The sequence below is a fragment of the Cryptomeria japonica genome, chromosome 3 (genome assembly GCF_030272615.1).
Source record: "Cryptomeria japonica chromosome 3, Sugi_1.0, whole genome shotgun sequence".
In the NCBI taxonomy this organism is placed as follows: Eukaryota; Viridiplantae; Streptophyta; class Pinopsida; order Cupressales; family Cupressaceae; genus Cryptomeria; species Cryptomeria japonica.
In genome coordinates, this window is record NC_081407.1 from 933,631,711 (window position 1) to 933,641,124 (window position 9,414).

Below are 9,414 nucleotides of genomic sequence, written 5' to 3' on the forward strand. Positions count from 1 at the left end.
TTAAGAGATGTTACATTATCAGAAGGAATGACACATAATTAGAGAAGAACTCTGAAACTCAAGTCACAAAAATATGTTCTCATTCAAGGTGATCTGTTCTGGAGAAATAGAGATGGAAGGTTGCTGATGTGTTTAGATGAATTCCATGCAAAGAAAATGCTGATTGAAATGCATGATGGAGTATGCGGAGGGCATTATTCTACTAAGACAACTACTGGAAAAATAATCCAGGCTGGGTATTATTGGCCTACCTTATTCAAAGATGCTCATGCATATGTCCAAAAATGTGACCCATGTCAAAAAATTTCATCCAAGTTGAAGTATGAAGGAGCTTTACCCCTAAATCCAGTCACAGTGGAAGCCCCTTTTGTCTAATGGGGCATTGAATTTATTGGAGAAATTGTTGAAAGATCAGGAAGAGGTCATAGGTGGATCATAGTAGCCACTAATTATTTTACTAAATGGATTGAAGCTATTCCCACCAAAAGAGCTACAAGTAAAGTTGTCATTGATTTCCTGATGGACAATGTTATAACTAGATTTGGAGTCCCTACAAAGTTAGTAATGGACAATGCCATGAGTTTCAGGTAAGAAGAGTTTGTTGGATTTTGTACCAGTCAAGGAATAATCATGTCTTACTCTTCACCCTACCATCCTGAAGGGAATGGACAAGCTGAATCCAGTAATAAAAGCCTGTTGAACATTATCAAGAAAATTTTAGAAGAAAACAAGAGGTCATGGGATCAAAAGTTGAAACTAGCTTTGTGGGCAGATAGAATAATAGTCAAGAAGGCCATTGGAATGTCGCCTTTTGAACTAGTTTATGGTACACAAGTTAGATTGCCAGTCAATAATCTTCTTCCAGTTTATAAATTCTTGCAAGATGAGGATATGGAGTTATCTGAACCTATGAAGGACCAAATGATCTAGATGGTCGAAGTAGAAGAGATCAGGACATTAGCCCATAAGAGGAATCTGAAGATCCAATTGCAGTCCAAATACCTTTTTGATAAAAAGACATCATTGAGAAAGTTTCAAATTGGTGATGTTGTTCTTTAGTGGAATGCAAAAGGACAAGACAAGGGAAAGCATAAAAAGTTTGAGTCATTATGGATTGGCCCTTCTGTAGTCTGTGATCAAAATGGAAAAGACTCATATTTTTTGAAGAACATGAATGATGAAGTACAGGAATTTCCAGCGCATGGACAATTCCTGAAATATTACTTCTCTTGAAGTCCATGCATAGTAGGTTTTCTGTTTGTATATAGTTTGCTTTGGTTGTTTATTTTGGGTCTGTGTTTTGGTTCGTTTCTCTAGAGTTTTTGAGTTTTTTTGTGTTGACCTTGCGATCAACCATCCCCAGTCAGAGTTTTTGTTATCACTATTTAAGAAATGGGTATGTTTTTCCCATTTATTGGCTAAGTCTACAAAAAAATTTGGGTCCGGTGTGTTCTTGTTGCTCCAAGACAGCTTTAAGTCCAAATGGGTTTAGGGTTTAGGTTTTAAATTGCTTTAGTAACTGATAAACCCTTTGGTTTCTATTCCTGTGTTACTTTATTCACTTAAGGAATTGGTATTGGGGTCGTGAGAAGTGTCCCACCTTGTCATTTGCCTAGGCGGTCGTTGAATTAATTGTAAAAATTTATGCTTTATACCTTCTTTCTTTCTAATGTTGTCGGGCCCAGTAAATGTAGTGCAAGTCTCAGATGATCTATGGTTTTTGCTATTTCGTTAGCCAAAGTTGCGCATGTTTTAAGACTCGCAAAATAGTGAAAGGGAAAATTGTGTTCAATGGTGTGCATTTGCTCTGGTTTAAAGAGACTTCATCTCACTCAAGATCTAACGGTTGGCATTGATTCGCAGCCAAAACTAGTAGGTAAATTACCTTTCACGAAATAGCAAAAAGGTCTGGCAGGACATGGCAATGAAAACTTTTCAAACAGCTAAAAGTCGATCAGGTCAGGCAAATATCGATAGCCAGCGTTGTTTCATGGCCAAGAGATGCTCACGTTTTATCCTTCGCAAAGTGGCAAAAAGGATAATGGGCCCGAGTGAAAATTTTTGTAAGAAGCCTAATAGATGCGCTAGTTCACCAGATCTAACGACCAATGCAGTTTCGTTGGTTTAATGTGCTTGAAATTTATTTTTCGTGAAGTAGCAAAATGACTCGACCTTCTAGGTGGAGATAAAGGAAATGGATCTCATGGATTTTTAGCATGTAAAGAGGTGACACATAATGGACCAAACGCCACATGGATGAAGATGAGTCAGAGGACCCACATCTACCAGTTTTAAACAAGATAAAGCAGCGAGCAGGTTCTGGAGATCCAACAGTTTGCATAACTTCATGAAGCTAGGATGTAAACAAGATAGTCATCATGAAGTTGTGAAAAGGGTTGGTGGGCCCAAATGGCAAGCTAAGCACAAAGTTCAAGGCTAGTCATCTCAGTTTTGATCCTACGGTTCTCGTTATTTCATGGCCTCAAGTTGAATGATGATTAGTGTTCGCGAAGTCACGAAAGACAGGTGGATATCACACGTAGCTATGACATGGCTAAATAGTTGTTACTTTTGTGGGGCTCAATAGGCACATGTCAAGTGACACGTAGTTCTAAAAGATTGTCAAAGGCCCGCCAAGGTGTAACCGGCGGTTATAAGGGAAATAAGACACATGGTCGACCTGGAACTAAACTTGAAGACTTTTCCTAGGCTAATGGCTGAGTGCCACATGGTATTTGGTAACTGGTGAAGGAGCAAGGTAAGAGATAAAGCATGAAGTTGAAAAGGGGATCAACTCCATTTTGATCCAAGGGATCACGTTATTCCGTGGCTATGAGTTAACCAAGGTTTAAAACTTGCAAAATGGCAAAAGGTTTTTCAGCCCCGAAGAACAGATAAAGCATAGAAGTCTCGCTTAAAGGATGGTCATCTCAGGATTGATCTAATGCTTCGCATTGTTTCGTGGCCCAAAGTTGAAAGCAGGTTAAGCTATGCAAAATAGCGAAAGACCGTTAGCCACAAGGATGAGGTGTTGTTAGTGAAAAGGTTGACTGCTCGGGTAAGAGTTAAAGGCCAGGTGGGTAGGGTTCCATCTAACGCCTGGTGTAGCTTCATGAAAGAAAAGTTCTTAGGGGATAAAACCTGTGAAATGGCGAAAAGGAGGTAGGGCCCGGTGCTAAGGCAAAGGCGTTAAGTTAGTGTAAAGACCGATCAAGTTCCATCTGATCGGACAGCTGGTGTGATTTCATTTGGCGAAATTGCTCACATGTTATGCTTTACAAAATGGCGAAAGAGCAAAAAGAAAAGTGCGCAGGTGTATTGTGACCCATTGGAGTGAAAATTTTGAATTCTTTCATGGATTCAATTCTAAAGGGACGACAGAAGCATGTAGTATTAATGTCGCAGTTAAGAGCCTTACCACCGTATATGATTTCGCATAATTCAATGAAGGCATTATTCTGAAGAGTAGTTGCAGAGTGAATTTCTTCAGTTGCAAAGCGAATTCCTTCAGTTGTAGAGCAGATTTTTTCAAGCAAAAACAGGTTCTCTTGTACTCCTACTTGGCAATTACTTGATTGTGTGTTTTAACTGAGGTTTTGATTGATTATAGAATAGCTGGGGGTAGTAATTAAATTGCTTGCATAGTTGTTTAAGATGGCACCTAAGAGAGAATTCTCAAGAAAGGTTAACTACCAAGAAAGGGCTATCTGTGATGATTTCCTTGAATAGTTGACATTATCAACTAATATGGCAGCAAAGGTGAAAGAGCTAGTGCCAAAAGCTCCTCGCTTGAAAATAGGAGAGGGATTATATGATAAGGGTAACTGGTTGAGAGACCCACAAGTTGGGTTGTCTGGGTTAGGATTATTCAAAGTTGGATTCAGCATAAGAAATTCCCCAGCCCCAATGAACAACATCTAGGAGTTAGATGTTGGAAAATTGATAGTCCCTGGAGTCTTCATGGATATGGATCTCCTGACTCAAATTGCACACAATTATGACCTTGTTACCAGGAGTATTAGGGATGTAAATGGAAAAACCCTCATTAAGATATACGATGATGAGTTTAGAAAGGCTTTTGAACTCAGTGAGGTTTCAAATCTGTTGGAGCCTATCAACTTCCAAGCATTGGCTCAGATTTACAATACACAGAGGAATTACCTTAGGAATGGGCCTCTTAAAGAATTTTTTGTTAAGATAGGGAGACTAACTGTTGTAGGACCCACTACTATGGAGCCTTTCTCCTTGAATTTGTTTACCCTTAGAGCCAAGGGATTATATTGGTCACTTTGCAAAATTTTTAGAGAGGATGCTGAAGCAAGTATGCCAACTCATTACATCTTAATGATTGCTCAAATTTTGAACCCTTCTCTGGCATTGACATTTGACTATGCCCCTTAGATCACTGATGCCATCCATGAAGGATTGATAGGAATAAAGAATGGGAAGTGGATAGACCCTTTGGATGGTATTCCCTCCTCATGCACCTGCTGCTATTCAAGGGTGGTGATTATTTTGCAGATGGAATGGATCTTGTGAAAGAAAAAGATGGAGAAAAGATGCCAGTTCAGCTATGGACTACAGTGCTGTCATGGGACAGAGAAGGTGCTAGCTTCTTAAAGGTTGATAAGTGTTTTGCATCTAAGATTAGGACTCTCATCTGTTCAGAGAATCCAAGAGTCCCCAAGGTTCTTTTGGAATTTATTAGGCCAAAGGAGTTCGCTAAAGACATTAAAATTGCCCACAATTGGGGTGATATGTACTTATACCTAGTCTCCACAGTTTTCAAAGTGTATGGCTTCAAAGGCACTCCATTTTTGTTTCCTTATCAGGTCCCTCTCAAAGTGGGAATTGTAGAAGTCCTTAGAAAGATTGGTAGTGTGCAAGAGGCAGAGTTGATAGGCAGAGGTAAAGGGACCATTTTCCCTACAATTACCATAGCCCACCAATTTGTAATAACTAAAGGAGGTTGGAAATGATTTGAGGATTTTCTTTGACTTTATCACTTATCAACTGTAGTATCTAGGTGTGCCGATCCTGAAGATTTCTTCAATGATATGTTCAGAAAGAGAGCCATATGCAGAGGTAGACCCCATCAATTCTAGTTTCCTAAAGACCTCATTAGGAATGAGTTTGATCTATATGAGCAAGAGTCGAGGAAGGAAAAGTGGGTGGCTTACAAAAAAGCATTAGACTTTGTACACCAATTTGATACTAGCTATGACCCATTGTCTAGCTTCCACGCTTTTGAGGAGAAAATAAAGTTCTTAATTCTTATTTTTGAGGATGTAATGCAAACTTTGAAAGAAAAGAGGGAGGTTGTAATTAAAAACAACCCTGAGAAAACAAGATTGCTTCTAAGTAGGTCCACATATGCTAGAGAAATCCCTCTTGGTGACTACATGTTGCACAAGAAGTCCAATTACAGTGTGTTATTGCCTACAACAGGGGAGCCCTCTACCTCAAAAGGGAAGAGGAAGATATAGGATGTCATTGACATTCAAGATAGCCCAAAGAAACAAAGAGTGGGAAAAGAAATACAATCTGATGAACCTTTGTATTCCCCATCTCAATCCCCTATTCATATAGGAGATGAGCAGGCAGCAACTGAACAACTGATGCAATTAGGCAGTCTTGGAGAAATAGCTTACACTTATGATGAAGTGGAGGAGGGAATGCCAGAACAGCCCCTCACAGTTGAGATGAACATTACTGCTAGTGAATTCAAAGGCGAGAAGTGGGATCCTAAGATCAAACGGGCTAGTGAAGACTTCTTGGCTGATAACAATTTTGTCACATCAAAAGCTTTCATGCAATTTGTGTGGAAGCAAAACATTGACAAATATAATGCAAGTTGTGAAAAGAGGATCCAGTTGTGGTTGAGGAGGAAATAAAGCAAGAAATGATTGATGAGTTTAAGACCATCACTCCTGAGCAAGGAAGAGACATGGTGGCATAGGCTGGGGTACTCATTCTCCCTGAGTGGGACATAGCAGATGCCTTGGTATTGGAGGCAGTGAGAAAAGAGACCAAACCTATGGAGGGGGTCACTTTCGGCAAAGACCATGCTGCACTGGTCATGTGGTCTCTTAAAAGAGATGAAAATAAGAGAAATAAAGACAGCCCATGGTCAAGTTACCTTGGTGGAATGATAGTAAAAAGAGTGTAGAGCACTGGGGTATTGGAAGCTACTAGCACTGTGCTAGAAACTACAAGGTTTAATGTTGCAGTAGCATAAAGAGAGGAAAAAGAAAAGGCAGACCTCCAAGCTAAGTTGGAGATAGTCTTAAAGGCTTATAACAGTGCCAAGGAGGAGGTGATGGGTAAAGATAACATTATTGTCAAGTTACAAAGCCAGTTGGCAGGACAATACCATAAAGGTGAGTCTTCAACACTGATGATCTCCTCTTCTCCTACAAGACCTCCACCTACTAGCCCCATTATTGGGTTTCCACCATCTCTAGCACCTTCTAGTTCTCAAATGGTTGAAATCACTTCCCATGAATTGGAGAATCTAAAGAAGACTCGGGCCTTGTATGCAAAGAAATATGAAGAAAGAGTAAGGGCTACAATTTCAAGTTTTGCTGACACCATAGGGGCCTCATTGTTGTATAACAACATGAGCAAGATTCTAGATATGTGGAATGAGCTTAATGGAGATAAGGCGATATTAATGCCTATTTTTGACAAGTGGAAGCCCAGAGAGCAGGATTTGGAGATTTTTTGTGTATCTTATGATGAAGCAGGGGCTGATCCTATTATCAAATCCACTTGTGACATAACAAAGGATCTAGTAAAATTAGCAGAAGGAATAGATAATGTGGATAGGAAGATCAATTTGTACAAGAAAGAGTACACTGATCAGGTTTTTGAATTACTCCCAGGAGTTTTTGTCAGCCCAAACCAATTAAAGGACAAACAAGTATGGCTTAAGGAATTAGAAGCCAAATTGTCAGATAGAATAAAAGGAATTATTAACTTAGATGATGCTTCCTTTTTTGTTGTAACAATTCAGGAGATGGAGAGAATCAAATCTCATTATGGTTTTGTCAATTCAGAGGTTAACAAAATGAGGAATTCTTGGAAAAGGTTGGCTAAGGCAAAAACAAAAGTGATTAACTTCGCGTGGCCAACTGATGATGTATACAATGGGTGGACAAGAAAATATGCCATACAGGATGCAGAGCAGTTAGAAGAGATTGCAACTAGACAACAAGTAGAAGAAACCGCGGAAGTTGAAAATGACTTGTAACTGCTTTTGTAAAAGGTTTTGTAATTTCTTCTTGAGAAGCAATGATTGTAACAAACTCTCCTAGGAAATTTCTGAAGCTATGTGTGCATCCATATTGTTATAAATGGATACCAGGACTAGTAAGAAATGATTGCAAAATATTGTAAGAAAACGCTACAGAAATTTGTCTGGGCTTTTCCAAATTTTAATGGAGAATATTCAAAAGTTTTTGTAATACATTTTTGAAGAAAATATCAATATACAGATCGTTGGTTTTGAGTTTAAACTTTGTGTCATCTTCAAATGTGTTTGCAAGTGTTTACTGCTTCATTCTGAATAATCTAGGGTTATTTTGTTTGAACAAGGGTTGTAAGGCAACTTTCAGTAGATATTTCCCTTTGCTTTTCTCTTTAGGAGGGGAATTAAATATGCAGGAATCATTTCTATGAGTAAATTCTTTGTGGGATGCTTTGAATCTTGATGAGCGTAGTTTAATGTGGCATGAATAAATTCTTATGTATGTCAAGCATATATAGGGATCTACAAAAGCCAAACTAATGGGATATGTAGAGATATTTGATTGTGGGAGTATTGTTTGAATTTAGATGACTCTATGACCTTGGATAAGGCACTGGTATAGATCAAGGTCGTCTATTACATATTTTGTAGGTCAATACTGAACATGAGTACAATTTTCATTCCTTTGTTTCAGTTAGTTTTAAGGTGACTAAATCCACTGGTTTCTGGACTGGTTTGCTATGGATTTATCTTTTAAAAGGTGTGAATTGGTTCACAAAGGTATACCCACTTGAACTTTGAGTAAGTTCAAAGTGTAGAAGGTTAATCAAACCTTGTCATATGCTATCCTGAAGGTCTCATTCTCTTTAATCTCTCTCTTGCATACAGAGTTATCATATCATCATAAGGATTTTAAAGTGAATCAGATTTTGAGAACAACACCTACTAAGGGGTATAATGTCATAATAGGTCCTCTTAAGGGATTTTATGACATAATATGACCCATGATGTCATAATAGGACCTATGATGACATAATATGACGTATTATGTTATCATAGGTCATATTATGTCATAATCAATCCTATTATGACATAATACCCTTCAATAAGTCCTAATATGGGGTATAATGTCATAATACGTCCTCTTAAGGATTCTTATGACATAATAGGACCTATTATGACATGACATGCCCTCTTAAGGGGTCTTATGACATTATAGGACCTATTACGATATAATAGGTCCTACTAAGGAGTCTTAAGTCATAATAGTTCCTATTAAGAGGTATAATGTCATAATAGGTCCTTTTGAGGGGTCTTATGACATAATAGGACCTATTATGACTTAATAGGTCATATTATGTTAGAATAGGACCTATTATGACACAATAGGACCTATTATGTCACAATAGGATCTATTATGACACATTAGGACCTATTATGCCACAATGGGACTTATTATGACATAATAGGTTGTATTATGACATTATAGGTCATATTATGTCACAATTTATAAGATCTTCTAAATTCTAGAATCTGTATTATAACTCCTACAGATCTTAAACCACTCTCAAACATCCTGCCAATATATACATGAAATATAACTTAAAGTATAAGAAAGGAAAAAGACAAAGGGAAATGTGACTTAAACTTAAATGTTATATTTCATGTATATGTAATTTGTTTTTTAAAAAAAATAAAAAATTATATAGTTTATTTAAAAATAAATAAATTTAATTTTTTTTTTTTTTAAAAATAAATAAAAAAAAAAGGAAAACGGGATCCCGTTTCAAAATAGGATTCTCGTTTGCTAAATTTTTTTTAATTATTTTAAAAAAAAAAAATGAGATCCTGTTTTTAAAAATTTCAAACTTTGGTTCGGTTGTAGTTTCGGTTTTGGCTTGGGAAATGGCTTGGAGAGTCGGCCCTTTGGCTTGGACCTAGTTTGACCTATAACTTGAAGGCCAAATCAATATTCATATACAATAATGACTTCAAAAATATATCTGAACACCAAATTTTTTTAAAAAATTTAAACAATGAAAACCCATTATAGTAGAGACTGTCTAGATGCGAAATATGTAATTTTTTTTAAAAAATGATCAATATTTTTATTTTTAAAATAATTACTAATGAAAGAGGTCTATAAACTCGAAATAACATGGTTT